Genomic DNA, 15,357 nt, shown 5'->3' with positions numbered 1-15,357 from the left:
TCACCCTAACTCTAATACTTCACTGTGATCTCACATGTCACCCTGACCCTAATACTTCACTGTGACCTCATGTCACCCTAACCCTAATACTTCACCCTGACCTCACATGTCAGAGCCTATAACCAACCAACAACACTAGAAGAGCCAATATCTGACTCCTCTATTCAGCATGTGTAATATTATACTTGCAAAGATGCAGACTGTGGCGCAGGAGAGACAGACGGATGGATAAATTATTGCATGTGCACAGAGGGTCAGTGTTACGTACATAAGTCGCCCGTATTAGGCATACATCGACTATATATATATTCATCCAACCTACCATGCTGGCCATTTGACATTACAGTCGATAAACCGGAAACCGACATTGCTTCTCAGCGTTTTGATCATGATTGATTGTAAAATTGCAATCTACTTTTTTGTCTGATCAATCAATTGGGCAACAAAATTGTACAGGGTTTGAACTGTAAGCTATGGATACATATACGCATGTACATACATGATTCAGTCCTATAGGAACATACAATAAGTAATATTCCATATGTACATGCAAGTATGGTAAAAGTAAATAAGTGTGTGTGTGTGTGTGTGTACAGCTCAGCATAACCTGTGTATATGCTATGCATATACTGTATATTTATCCACTTGTCTAAATGCACACTCTAGTGCTAGTTAGGAATGGATATATACAGAACACAGTCTTGTTCAGTGCTCCATATATACACACAGACATGGGGAGCGCTGTTACATATAGTAGTACATACTTACAGAGTTCTCAGTAATATGTATATGCATTGCTATTTACTGTATACACTCAGCCATAGTGAAAGTGTTACATATAATACATGGCCATCCCTCAGTATTACATAGTGATGTGTGTGTGTGTGTGTGTGTGTGTGTGTGTGTGTGTGTGTGTGTGTGTGTGTGTGTGTGTGTGTGTGTGTGTGTTCTATTACATATATGGATATATACATAGAGATCCCTTAGTAATATGTATCGGTATATGCATTGCTACACAGCTACTCATACTCACAGATATGGTGACAGCACTGTATATATGGGTACATACATAGACATCCCTCAGTAATACCGATACACAATGTTACATACATACACACAGGCATGGGGAGTGTTGTCACATATATGGATACATACATACAGACCCCTTAGTAAGATGTATACGCATTGCTACATAGTGTATCCACTCACAGGCATGGTGAGCACTGTTACATATATGTATACATACATAGACATCCCTCAGTAATACCAATACATGTTACATACATACACAGGCATGGTGAGCACTGTTACATATATGGATACATACATAGACATCCCTCAGTAATATGTATACAGTGTTACATATATGGAGATACACAGAGATCCCTCAGTAATATCTATGTACACACAGTGTTACATCTCTAGACACAGCAGCTGTCACTACCGTTACCTTGTATCCAGAGCCAGGCCTGGCAGCTCCGCCATCCTCTGCTTCCCACGGTGGACTCTCATCCTCAGTATCCCCCCCAGATCTTTAGATAGGAGCAGAGAGTCCCCCCAAGCATCAGCAGTGTGTGAGCAGCAGATACAATTCCCAGCAATGTCAGAGCAGCCCTCCTCTCTCCTCCCCTCCCTCCCCTCTGCAGTGCTGTCTGTTCACATAGGCCAGCATGCTATGCATTCCTCAAGCCCATTCCCAGAGTGACCCCCAGCCCTGTGTGTGCGGACCCCCAGCCTGCTGCATAGAGGAGGAGGATGCTAAAATTACACGCCAACATGTGTGTGTGCCACTAATATATATGTGTGTGTGTACTGTATGTATCTTCTAGAGAGCTTTCCACAGGCAGTGCTGAATGTATACACTGCAGCCGTCCTTGTCACACAGGCGTTTTCACGGCGGTAAGGGCCCTTTTCCACTAGCAATCGCCAGCGTTCGTGCTAAATGCTAGTGATTGCGATTCAGCAAAGTACAAAATTTCCCGGCGATTTCCCGGTGATTGTGATCGCGATTTTGCTATGCAATGCACTGCATAGCAAAATCGCGGCAAAAATCGCTCTGCGGCGTGATCGCGCTTGAGTAAAAAACGAATCGCGGTAGTGAAAATTACCTACCGCGATTCCTATGTTAAAAAGCAAACTGTAGCGATTTTAAAATCACTAGTCTTTTGCGATTTTGCAATTCAGCATCGCAATTGCCGCTAGTGAAAAAGGGCCCTAAACGACAGCCATGGCGCTTATTGTTCAAGCACTGTCCATTCAATAAATGGACAACCTCCAGCATGATCATTTACTGTCATTCGCGCAACGCCACACTCAACCGCACCATTTCCAGTTGTCTCGTTTTTCCCTGGATGCCTGCGATGTCAAAACGCAACACAAAAATAAAACGGTATCAGCCGTCCGTCTGAACCGGCCTAAACGCCTTCACACAGATGCCTGCAATCACTTATGATCGCCAAGTGATCCAACTAACTGACCGGATCATCTGTAGATCGAAATCGAATTCTTCTGCTGAACGATTGAAAATGACAGATCCACGGTCATTTTGTCAGTCCTCAGGTGATAGGACACGGCGGTTAATATCGATAGGACAGAAGAGCCAGTGTAGATGCATGCACATGATTTGATACTCTTGTCCAATCGATTACCAATCAAGTGATCATTCAGAAAAATTGATTGCCCAGACGGTTAGCCAGGAATCTGCTGGTGTGTATGTAGGGCCTAAAGTTGACCACACACATATAGATTGCTGCCCGGTGTGGCAAAACAATTGATTCCTCTCTGATCTGAATTGAATCAGAGAGTAATCAATTCCTACTACACACATGACATTAATTGTCAAAAGATTTCAGCAGAGAATCTATTGAAACCCAATTACCCGCATTATTACGCAGCATTGCACTGTTGGATGCAGTACAATGCTCTAGCCTATTGACTGACGACCTACCCCTACTGCCCCGCCCCCAATCGACCTAGATGTTCCATCCTGTTTGATTCATACTTTAAAATTCGATCGAAATTGAGTTGATCAGACATTTTGGAGGAATCGGTTCCCAGCAGATGAATAGAATGTGCAGGTTATCGAGTGGTGCTTACTGATGATACAATCTTGATTGAACTATCTTACCACTTTGGTGTAATATGAGGGACTATCTAAACTATCTGTTCAAAACATATTCACTGAAATCTAATCAACCGAATATGTTGGGGAAAGCAGATTACAGGCAGATTCGATTAAAGTGATTGCCTCTGCCAGACTCATTTCTAACAGGCATCACAGAGCGGAAAATAGAATACTCATTACTGTCACTGCAATCATATCAATGTTCATAGGGAAGGTTTACAAGATGTTCAGAATTCTGAGTTGATACAAGTTTTATGCAAATGTATGCACTCAAGAAATTGACTGCATGTAATTGTAACAAGGACAGCGGCGTAGCTATGGAGCTTAGGGCACCAGTGCAAGTTTTACACTGGGCCCCCCCCTTCCCCAACAGAACTTGCCAAGGACATCTACAGTATGAGAGGTGAAAGCAGAGGAGGGGAACAGTTTATTAACCATTTATGCCTCCAGTACAGTATATCTACACCCCTTAAAACATCACCTAAGCCTCAGGGACGTAGATATACGGACCTCCCTGGCGATCGCCGCTGTCCGTGCTCCCGCTCGTGTGTGCGCACGCACCCGTGCTTTTTTCTCACCGCCGCCCCTCAGCCTGGAGATCAATGAATGGGAAGCAGTTCCCATTCATTGATCTAAGTACCCGCTGCAATGATCGCTGGCTTCAAAGAGAAGCTGCGATCATTCTGTAAAAAAAAAAAAAAGTTACATGTCCACACTTCACTTCCTGTAAGCGTACATAGTACATAGTACGCTGGACAAATATTAAAACTACACATACATTTCAATAAAAAAAGAAAAACCCACAATTACATTTAAAATTAACTCCTTCCCTCCCACACTCTCCCATAGTCCCCCCCCCCCCCAAAAAAAATGTACCCCCCCCCCAAAAAAAAAAAAAAGACAATTAAAAAATACATAAAAAGTTACATTAGGGACTGAACTTTTTTAATATGTATGCCAAGAGGGTTTATTACTGTTATTTTTTTTAAATATGGGCTTGTAAATAGTGATGGATGCAAACTGAAAAAAATACACCTGTATTTCCATATAAAATATTGGCAACATTCATTGTGATAGGGACATCATTTAAATGGTGTAATAACCGGGACAAATGGGCAAATAAAATACATGGGTTTTAATTATGGTAGCATGCATTATTTCAAAACTATACTGGCCGAAAACTGAGAAATAATGATTTTCCCCCCCATTTTTCTTATTTTTTCCCATTAAAATGCATTTAGAAAAAATTAATTCTTAGCAAAATGTACCCCCCCCCCCCCCAAAGAAAGCCTAATTGGTGGCGGAAAAAAACAAGATATAGATCATTTAGATGTGATAAGTAGTGATAAAGTTATTGGCAAATGAATGGGAGGAATGCTGAAGTGTGAAAATTGCTTGGATGCATAAGGTGAAAATACACTGAAGGCTAAAGAGGTTAATGATTACCACTATACATAGCATATATAGGAGTGATCATTACCAGCACAGAGCCATTGAAGACCTAAAACTGTGGTTGAGGGAAAGCCTCTAGTGGGCCCCTCTGGCCCAAAGGTAACCCCTGCATCCCCTATTGCTATGCCACTGAACAAGGAGCAGTAATACAGGGGGAGGCACAAATGAGAGGCAATGAAACAAAGAGGGAACAAGTAGAGCATAGGCCCTAATAGGAGTCACTGGAATAATAACTGCAATATATGTGGAGGGGGCACTAGAATATAGAATGAAGAGGGCACTAATGGGGCCAATCAGGGGGCGCACTGTAATGGAGGAAGCAGTAATGGGGAGGGGGGCAACGTAAGGAAGTCAGCACTAATGTGGGGTACAACAAAAGACGGACACTCAATGGGGGGCATTATAGTGATGGAAGTCCTAATGGGGAGGGGGCACTATGAAGAGGAAGGCACTAAATGAGGGCCCTGTACTAAGATGGACCTCTCCTTATACTATAATAATATTATTTGTCTTGTCACTTAACTGTCCCTCAGAGGGGCTCACAATCTAATCCCTACCATAGTCATATGTCTATGTATGTATTGTGTAGTGTATGTATCGTAGTCTAGGGCCAATTTAGGGGGAAGCCGATTAACTTATCTGAATGTTTTTGAAATGTGGGAGGGAACCGGAGTGTCCGGAGGAAACCCTCGCAGACACGGGGAGAACATACAAACTCTGTGCAGATAGTGCCTGGCTATAGTCAGTTCCCGAGACCTCAGTGTCTACTACAGTCACATGGTGACCTATCTGGTGACCTCCCACCCCAAATGTGGCCTCACCTGAAGAATTAAGGTGCCCATTTAGCAATCATCCAATTCAATCTCCTGAACAATTGACTACCCAATCTAATCTCTCGGAAACAATCCTTCATTCCACCAACGGAGAGGAAAATGATAAGCAATCAGATCAGACTAAAAGAATCCTTCCCAAATTTGTATCAACTGAATGATCGATAGAATGATCGTTCTTTGTTGATTGGAACCATAAATGGTGCCCGATCAATCATGCGGCCGATCCTTCGAAAAATTGTATCATTAATGGGAACCTTAAAGCTTAAGTACCCACATGAAGATGATTTACAGAACAATCGTTCCCAGATGTATATTCACCGATTGAGTAAAAAACAAGCAGACGTTGTGGCACGAACAGTTGTTCAAATTTTTCGCTAAATGATGTTGTGTGATATCACAGTATGGGTATGGACCTTAAGGGTCTGTACACAAATGCAATTTTGATTAACCAATGATTGGCCCGATTTTACATTTCGATGTTGTATGAGACAGGGCTGTGGAGTCGGTCCAAAAATCCACCGACTCCGACTCAGACTCCTCAGTTTAGGATTCCACCAACTCCGACTCCTCTAATTTGCATATTACAATTTTGTTGATTAACAGTATGTAACGTGAAATTCGTCTCTTAACTGCCAACGCTTAGGAATTTTACAAGACAACTGAAGTGAGAAGGATATGTAGACTACTATATTTATTCCCTTTAGACTAAAACTAGTCCTTGGTAAGAGTACTTGTAAAAGGTACAAACCAGAACAAAGAACATCTATCAGGCCCTAGACAATGTAACTGTGGGTACATGTAAGAGTGATGTGCAGGTACTCAGCAGGAGAATGAGGAGATTCTTCCTCTATTACACATTCTTCATGTACAATCTGAACCAGGTTTATGGGTGATAGACAACACCTCTGTGTTCAATGTGCACAACATTCTCAGTGCATTCCCTGCAGCTCTGTGGGGAGAGCATATGTAGAGTATAGTACTACTGTGTAACAAAGTAAACCTGAGACAGATGAAATTAAAGTTTTGTACATACCTGGTACTTCTTCCAGCCCCCTTCAGGCTAATCAGTCCCTCGCTGTCCTCCTCCGTATAAGTCCAGGTACTTGAGCCAGTCTGGTGTAGTGCGCATGCACACACTCCACCGCCGGGAGCGTACTACACCTGCGCAGCACTATTACGCAGGTGCAGAACGCTCCTGGCTGGAGGAGCGGCACATGGCTGGACTGTGCTGACTGGCTGAATTACCAGGACTCATTGCAGAAGATCCAGGTGGTGAAGAACAGCGAGGGACTGATTGGCCTGAAGGGGGCTGGAGGAAGCCCCAGGTATGTATAAAACTTTACTTTTCATCCGTCTCAGGTACCCTTTGTAGTCGCCAAACCAAATTTTAACATCATACCAAATTATTTGATTTCATAAGCAAAGAGAGTGCATACATTTGCATTAATTAGAATCAACGCAGAATTATTTCCATCTCATTGACCATCTCTATTAGTGACACGGATACACATCAGGCTTTATACTTACAGCATAGATGTTATTTAGTATATATAAGAGATTCCTGTGTACACATCATATATACAGTCACAATCAGAGGTGTATAGCTGACTTTAAAAATACGGGGACTGCTTTAATGAAGCAGCACAAGTAACTCATTTTGATTGGTTTATTTCATTTTTGTGGACTGAGCACAGCTATTACTGTATATATACATTATTTTTAATGACTATTATGTGAGAAATAGAACATTTTATCATATTTTCTATTTTAATTACACTTACAAATTCATTAGGAGTCGGAGTCGGAGCATTTTTTCCCGACTCCGACTCCAGGCACCCAAAATGGCTCCGACTCCGACTCCACGACTCCGACTCCACAGCCCTGGTATGAGAGCTTACCTAAACTATATGATCATAGTATTCAAGATTGTTGCCTCCTCCATGTAGTATGAGCGAGGGTCAACTACTGGCCAGTCTTGAGCCAATAATAACTGGATGTGTGTACGTACCCTTATGTTACCCTTTGATCCCCCCTGGCTGGCGCAGCCAATCAGGAATCACTCCGTTGACCCTTGCCCTCCTTCTCACCCCTATAACTCTGTTGACCACCATGTGACCTCATTCTGAGTTCTATAAAGTTACTTGGAGGAGCCAGTAGTGTGACTCTGTTTAGCGGTCTCCTCTGTGATTGTTTCTTTGTGAATTTAGTGGCCCAGTGAGAGACGCCCGATAGGCAGTTTCCCCATCGCCCACCCTTGCAGCTCCCTCTACAGACACAAAGAATGCACCCTCTTCATCAAGCAATGTGATGAGAGAAGGAGGAGGACACAGAACCAGCTGCTGCCCAGATATAGACAAATCCGCCACACGCCACAGAAAAGTCTGCCTTGTTAAAGGGGACCTCCAGGGGAAAACAGAAGATATCCCTTCAACTTTGGCATTGAATTATGCACTAAACCGAACGTCATTTTCATCAGAATCTCCAGGAAGCAGTATGGCCGCCCATGCGGAACAGAGACATCACAACCTTCATTTCTGACCAGCAATTTGACATGACTTGCACATCTGGAGAATGGTGGTATTTAGGTATAGATAGCATGTGGCAGAGATGGGATGAAGTGAAGGAAGGCTTGGTTTAAAGGACAACTGTATTGAGAATAATATGGAGGCTGCCATATTTATTTCCTTTTCAGCAATACCAGTTTCCTGGCAACCCTGCTGATCTATTTGGCTGCAGTTGTGTCTGAATAACACCAGAAACAAGCATGCAGCTAATCTTGTCAGATATGCCAATAATGTCAGAAACACCTGATCTGCTGCATGCTTGTTCTGGGTCTATGGCTAAAAGTATTCAAAGCAGAGGATCAGCAGGATAGTCAGGTAACTGGTATTGCTGAAAAGCAGGGCTGTGGAGTCGGAGTTGGAGCAATTTTGGGTACCTGGAGTTGGAGTCGTGGTTTCTTAAACTGAGGAGTCGGAGTCAGGAGTCGGATGATTTGTGTACCAAATCCACCGCCCAGGTAAGTTTTAGACTAAGGAGTCGGAGTAAGAGTCATTTTGGGTACCTGGAGTCGGAGTTGGATGATTTTTGTACCGACTCCACAGCCCTGCAAAAGGTAACAAATATGGCAGCCTCCATGTCCCCCTTGCTTCAGTTGTCCTTTAAGTATGCTTTGAAACAACATTTTTTTTTATCAGAGCCTCATTTTAAGACACAGAGTTCCGGTAAGCTACTAGATGCCTACTAAATATATTGAGGACAGGAATGCATCCGTAGGGTACGCTCAGTGCCCAGCACCCCCCTGGTGGTGATAGTAAGACAGTGCAGAGTGGCAGTTGGCAGTGACTCGTGCTGCCCGTTGCCTTGTGTGAACCCGCGTCGTAATGCTATGATTAGCTGAGTTCCCAGAGGTGACGAAGTGCACAAATCCAATCAGGTCCCTCTAATCTGTCAGACCTTTCACCACCGCTAAGCGTGACTGCGCTGGATAAAGTGTGGAAATGATATTCAGATGTCTGCTGCAGCTCTCACCAGGAATCCGGTCGTTGCGGCCAAGGAGGACCACCCATAGGGGTATTACAAGATAGCCCCCCTCAGGCAGGAGAAATTACAGCGATCATGTATGGGCCTGTTCTGAAGGTTGTCACACACACAAGTGATATATGTCGATAACAGGTGGAGCCTAAGGGAGTAAAGGCCCATACCCACGATGCAATTTTTCCAAATGATTTTTTCCACAATACCGCGCAACATCATTTACCAGAAATTTGTTAAACGATGTTTCACAACGCACGCCACCCGCAGCGATCATTCATTTTTGAACAACCAATATGTTGCATTAAATCACGGAGGCTCATTGCAATCCTCCTTGACTTTCGAGGGTTTTGCCATGTATGTTTAACGATTGTTTACACAATAATTTGTTTACGATGGCGCAAACAATGCTTGCAGATCTGGCCACATAGATCAGAGAACGCTTGTTCGTTGGTGGAGATCCCCGATTGATCTGGCCGTGATCTGCCTGTGGGTGACTAGTGACATGCTGGATCATGATATGGTCCAAGTCCGCCACATCCACAGGACTATGGAGCTCCTGCCTTATTTCTCTGAAATCTCTGCACATGATGAAGAAGTTGAGGATGCAAGATCTGGGGAAGATACTGCGTGCATGGATAAAGAAATTGCTTAAGGTGCCCACTAACGATCCAACTTTTAGCGAAAAATCATTTGAACGATCAGGTAATTCTAATCACAAGGAAAATATAGTAATGCATTGTTCTCTACAACTAATCTTTGCTTTCCTATCACAACAGACAAGGAATTCCAAATTTTGTCTTTATAATCGTCCATAATCGACTGTGCCCATCAACGGAGATTATTTACAACCAATCCGATCACATCCATTCAGAATTATTTGATCGCTCAAGCGATTTTTTTTACTAGAAAGTGGACCGTTTGTGGCCACCTTAAAGGATAGAAAGCAAAGAGTCAATGAAACATCTTCAAAGGGGGTGACTGTTGGTAGTGACTGTTAGCAGTGGGGTCCCACAGGGCTCGGTACTGGGTCCAGTACTCTTCAGTTTATTGATGAATGACCTATTAGAGGAAGTAGCAAGAAATGTCACCATTTTAACAGATGATACAAAGTTGTGCAGAATTATCAACACACAGGAAGGTGACATATTGCAGAACGATCAAGATAAGACAGCTATACGGGCATGTAAATGCCAGATGAAATTCAATGTTGAAAAATTTAAAGTCACACATCTTGGTTGTATCAACGGTCTAGCACCACACAAACTAAAGGCGATACAGGTGTGGACATTACATCAAACTTGGAGAGGGACTTAGGAATACTGGTTGACAACAAGCTAAATAATCATATTCAATGCCAAGAGGCTGCAGCTAAAGCAAATAAAAATTTGGGATGCATTATATGGGAAATAATTGCGTATGGAGGAAAAAAGTTTTTGAAATCTCCTTAGGGAATGGTTGTTTACAGTAAGAGTGATTAAAATGTGGGCTGTATTAACACAGGAAGCAGATATGGAAAATTCTACATCTGCGTTTAAAGGGGGCTTGGATGCGTTCCTTGCACTGAAGGACATATATGCCTATAATTACTAGGTTATTCCTGGCAGTTTTTATCTGATTGCCATCTGGAGTTATTTTTTTTTTCCTTTTATGGCTAATTGGTCCAAACCTTGTAAGGGTTTTTTCGCCTTCCTCTCTATAAACTAAGATATGTGAGGGTGCAGGATACTGTTGGACCTAATGTTCTGGTCTTTTTTCAACACAAATATCTACGTACTGTAACTATGCGTGTCATAAACTGCATTAAGCAGAATTACGTTCGTTAAGTCTTACAGCACGATGAGTAGAATGCAATACATCACATGCATTACACTTTATTCATTGCGCTCTAAGACTTTAAATGAGTAATTATGCTTAATGCAGTTTATTGATTAATTATTTATTAAGCCACAGATGTGTGAAGTGGATGACGCTGGTTATCTCATCCCAATGACACCTATCAAGGGGTGGGATAGATTAAACAGAAAGAGAATAGTCAGTTCTTGAAGGCGATGGGTTGGGGGTTGAGAAATAGGCACAAGTATTGGAATCTGAACGACAAGCATGTTTACACGACTGGGCCAATGTATCTCCAAAAAGGCAATCTTGTGTCTCCGGAATGCTGTGGTTTTGTTAACCAAAAGTGGTCCAAGGAAAGACAAAACCAGAATAACAGTGATGATTGCCCAAGGCTTGCTAATGAGCACGGGGAGCGAAAAACAGCCTATCTAAACCGATCCCACAGAAGAGCTACAAATAGCTGAAAAGGTTAATGCTGGCCAAGCAAATAAAGTTTAAAAGCCCACAGTGCATGGTATCTCTCTGTTTACGGGTCAGAGTGCCCATAATAACTCCTATCCACCACCATAGGTGCCTAAAACGGGCATGTGGATGTTAGAACTGGACTATGGAACAATAGAAGAAGAAGGTGGCTTCAAGTGGTAAATCATATTTTCTTTGGTCCCCAAATTCTTCAGAAAAAAAAACAAAAACAAATTTGACCCATGGAGATCCCACCTGACCTATCACATGACTATATGGTTCTGCTGCTAAATGTCTTGGTATCGGATGTCCCAGGACACCCTCAAGGGTCATGTGAAGTCCATGCCTCAATGAGTAATACAAAGGGGACCTACACAATATAAGGCAGATGTTCTGGGTGATTAATTACAGAGGATTTGCAGCTAATTAAATTGGGAAACCTCTCCCCCTCTGGACCTTATCTACAACACCAGACTGTGCTCCAGAACTCTAAAGATTGCCAGCGATCCCTCACATCCAGGCCACTGCTTCTTCAGCCGGCTCCCATCAGGCCGAAGGTTTTGGGCCATCTCCACCGAGACCACAAGGCATAAAATCATTTTTTTCCCATCAGCTGTCAACCACGTGAACTCTCTCAACACCCCCCCCCCCCCCCTCCCACCCACACACACACACACACAGGTTTTCACTATTATTGACGGAACATATTTTACATTACTGTATATTATGTATGCTGTACTATTCTGCTTGTTTGTTACTGAATGCATACTGTGTGTATCTTATCTCATACCTTCCTTAGTCATGTATGCCAAACTCAATTCCGGGCATGACCCAGGCGTCCCTGGCTAATAAAAATGATTCAGTTTCTGATAATGAACATTTCAAATTGGACTTCTACATGTGTTTGTGACTTCACAACCACCCCAGCTTCTGAATGACCACTGTTCACCTCTGATTGACAATTACTAAACACTGCTAACCAGAAGCTGGGCACAGGTGCACTACACAAAGTTTCAGTAGGACTATTCTTTCTCTTACAATTATTTTTCCATTTCACTTTTTGCCTGCTTTGTTGAATTTCCCTTCCTGTAAAACTTTCCTCGGCAAGAGGCCTTGCAGGATGAAATGTTTGGCTCTTGGCATTCCTCCGTTTGACGCTCACTTGCTACAGCTGGCCTCTTCTGTTCAGTACCTGGGTCACTGGACAACACACAGGAGGAGAGGGAAGCACAGAAGCCATTAGTGTTTCCTGAAGTGATATATTACCGGCAGCTCTGCTGAGGAACCTCCGGCTCCCATCAACATTCAAAAGTCCTCTCTATCATTTCTGTTTGGAAGGAAGTCGATGGGTTCCAGGTGCCTCACCTCATAAGAGGGATTAGGAAAAGGGAAGTGTAAATCACAAAGATACCTTGTGGAAAAATCACCACTGGGAGGAGATGTAAGTAAGCCAGATGGTAAGCAGACATAAATTAGTGCCATAAGCCTTGGTACCGTTACCAGTGCTGTGTGTCTCTCCTGTAGGGTGAGGTTCCATCAGCCTTGGTACTAGTGTCATATGTCTCTACTGTAGAGTGAAGTTCCATCAGCCTTGGTACTAGTGCCATATGTCTCTCCAGTAGGGTGAGGTTCCATCAGCCTTGGTACTAGTGCCATATGTCTCTACTGTAGGGTGAAGTTCCATCAGCCTTGGTACTAGTGCCATTTGTCTCTCCTGTAGGGTGAGGTTCCATTAGCCTTGGTATTAGTGCCATGTGTCTCTCCTGTAGGGTGAGGTTCCATAAGCCTTGGTACTAGTGCCATATGTCTCTCCTGTAGGGTGAAGTTCCATCAGCCTTGGTACTAGTGCCATGTGTCTCTCCAGTAGGATGAGGTTCCATAAGCCTTGGTATTAGTGCCATGTGTCTCTCCTGTAGGGTGAGGTTACATAAGCCTTGGTACTAGTGCCATATGTCTCTCCTGTAAGGTGAGGTTACATAAGCTTTGGTATTAGTGCCATGTGTCTCTCCTGTAGGGTGAGGTTCCATCAGCCTTGGTACTAGTGCCATGTGTCTCTCCTGTAGAGTGAGGTTCCATCAGCCTTGGTACTAGTGCCATATGTCTCTCCTGTAGGGTGAGGTTCCAAAAGCCTTGGTACTAGTGCCATGTGTCTCTCCTGCAGGGTGAGGTTCCATCAGCCTTGGTAGTAGTGCCATGTGTCTCTCCTGTAGGGTGAGGTTCCATCAGCCTTGGTATTAGTGCCATGTGTCTCTCCTGCAGGGTGAGGTTCCATCAGCCTTGGTACTAGTGCCATTTGTCTCTCCTGTAGGGTGATGTTCCATCAGCCTTGGAACTAGTGCCATGTGTCTCTCCTGTAGGGTGAGGTTCCATAAGCCTTGGTACTAGTGCCATGTGTCTCTCCTGTATGTTGAGGTTCCATAAGCCTTGGTATTAGTGCCATGTGTCTCTCCTGTAGGGTGAGGTTCCATCAGCCTTGGTACTAGTGCCATGTGTCTCTCCTGTAGGATGAGGTTCCATAAGCCTTGGTATTAGTGCCATGTGTCTCTCCTGTAGGGTGAGGTTACATAAGCCTTGGTACTAGTGCCATGTGTCTCTCCTGTAGGGTTAGGTTCCATCAGCATTGGTACTCGTGCCATGTGTCTCTCCTGTAGGGTGAGGTTCCATCAGCCTTGGTACTAGTGCCATGTGTCTCTCCTGTAGGGTGAGGTTCTATCAGCCTTGGTACTAGTGCCACGTGTCTCTCCTGTAGGGTGAGGTTCCATCAGCCTTGGTACTAGTGCCATGTGTCTCTCCTGTAGGGTGAGGTCCATCAGCCTTGGTACTAGTGCCATATGTCTCTCCTGTAGGGGGAGGTTCCATAAGCCTTGGTACTCTCTACCTATCCCGCTTCCTGGCTCATTCTGTAAAGACGTGAAAAAAATCATGACCAACTTTATTTGGTTGGGGCGAAAATCCATAAGCCTTGGTACTAGTGCCATGTGTCTCTCCTGTAGGGTGAGGTTCCATAAGCCTTGGTACTGGTGCCATGTGTCTCTCCTGTAGGGTGAGGTTCCATCAGCCTTGGTACTGGTGCCATGTGTCTCTCCTGTAGGGTGAGGTTCCATCAGCCTTGGTACTAGTGCCATGTGTCTCTCCTGTAGGGTGAGGTTACATAAGCCTTGGTATTAGTGCCATGTGTCTCTCCTACTGGAAGAAGTGTATGCACCAAATACACTCCCACCCACCAAAACATAAAGCACAGTGGCTGGTCATCCAGTATGCTCTCCTATCTTCTCTTGACAATGCTAAGCGAGGGGGCTAAGTTGCAAAGAAGAGGTGGAGTTGGTGATGGAGGCTTAATTGGCAGCCACAGGCACAGGATTCTGGCCTTTTCCTTCCCTTTTCCCTGTTAATTCATCTTATTTCCCCACTGAAGGTGTGCAGTGTGGTACGGTGTAGCCTGGTACATTGATGCGGGTCGAGGGGGGTTAGGGACCTGGAGTTCTTTCTGCCTTGCCATTGCCTGGGTCCATTGTCTGTGCAGGATCAGGATGTGTGGAGTCCACTGCTACTACCCAGGAAATCAGGACACAGAAACAGCGCCGATCGGGACACCTTTGGCCTCGCTGAATGCAGGCTCCATCCATCCATCAGCTGCTGCACCGCAGTAGGGAAACCTCTGGTTCAGCCCCTCCATGATGCCAGGGTCGCCGTGGCCGGATGCTTCTGTTACAGCCAGATTATCTTGACCAGCCATGCAGAATGCTGCCCAGGAGTCGGGACCCACCAAACAAATGAACATTACTGCACCTCCTGAACTGGAACACCTTGGCCATCACTGCCAGATGCTAAATGTCAGCCTTAGGGATAACAGATGATTGCCAAGTGCGACTGGTGGTGTCATAGTATGGCAGCCTTGGCTCTTGGCTTTCGTACATTTTCCCCCCTTACTCTCACCATCCAACCCTCCCCCCTTCCAGAAGCTGTATGAGCCAAAACCAATTCCAGGTACAACACTTTTGTACCTGGCAAAATAAAGGATTCTGATTCTGAGTAGCAAGAATGGGTGGAGGCAGCAAGCCAGAGCTTTGGAGAACTCATCCAGAGGGCAGTTGCTGACCAAAAGCCTCTTCT

General features: G+C 44.2%; 1 protein-coding gene across 3 annotated transcripts in view; it reads right to left on the bottom strand.

The window, feature by feature from the left end:
* DAAM2 (dishevelled associated activator of morphogenesis 2) overlaps window positions 1–15,357 on the bottom strand; it is a 290,157-nt gene that overhangs the window by 255,925 nt on the left and 18,875 nt on the right. Inside the window, exon 1 of one of the 3 annotated variants that reach the window (XM_068232718.1) lies at window positions 1,451–1,586. The exons of the other annotated variants lie outside the window; for them this stretch is intronic. The gene's annotated coding sequence lies outside the window, so the exon portion shown is untranslated. Of the gene's footprint in view, window positions 1–1,450; window positions 1,587–15,357 lie in introns of those variants that run through there. 3 annotated transcript variants of the gene reach the window in all.

This window comes from Hyperolius riggenbachi, chromosome 4, assembly GCF_040937935.1.
Source record: "Hyperolius riggenbachi isolate aHypRig1 chromosome 4, aHypRig1.pri, whole genome shotgun sequence".
Lineage (NCBI taxonomy): Eukaryota > Metazoa > Chordata > Amphibia > Anura > Hyperoliidae > Hyperolius > Hyperolius riggenbachi.
Note: the sequence above shows the minus strand (reverse complement) of the source record. Positions and strands in the feature narration are given on the sequence as shown.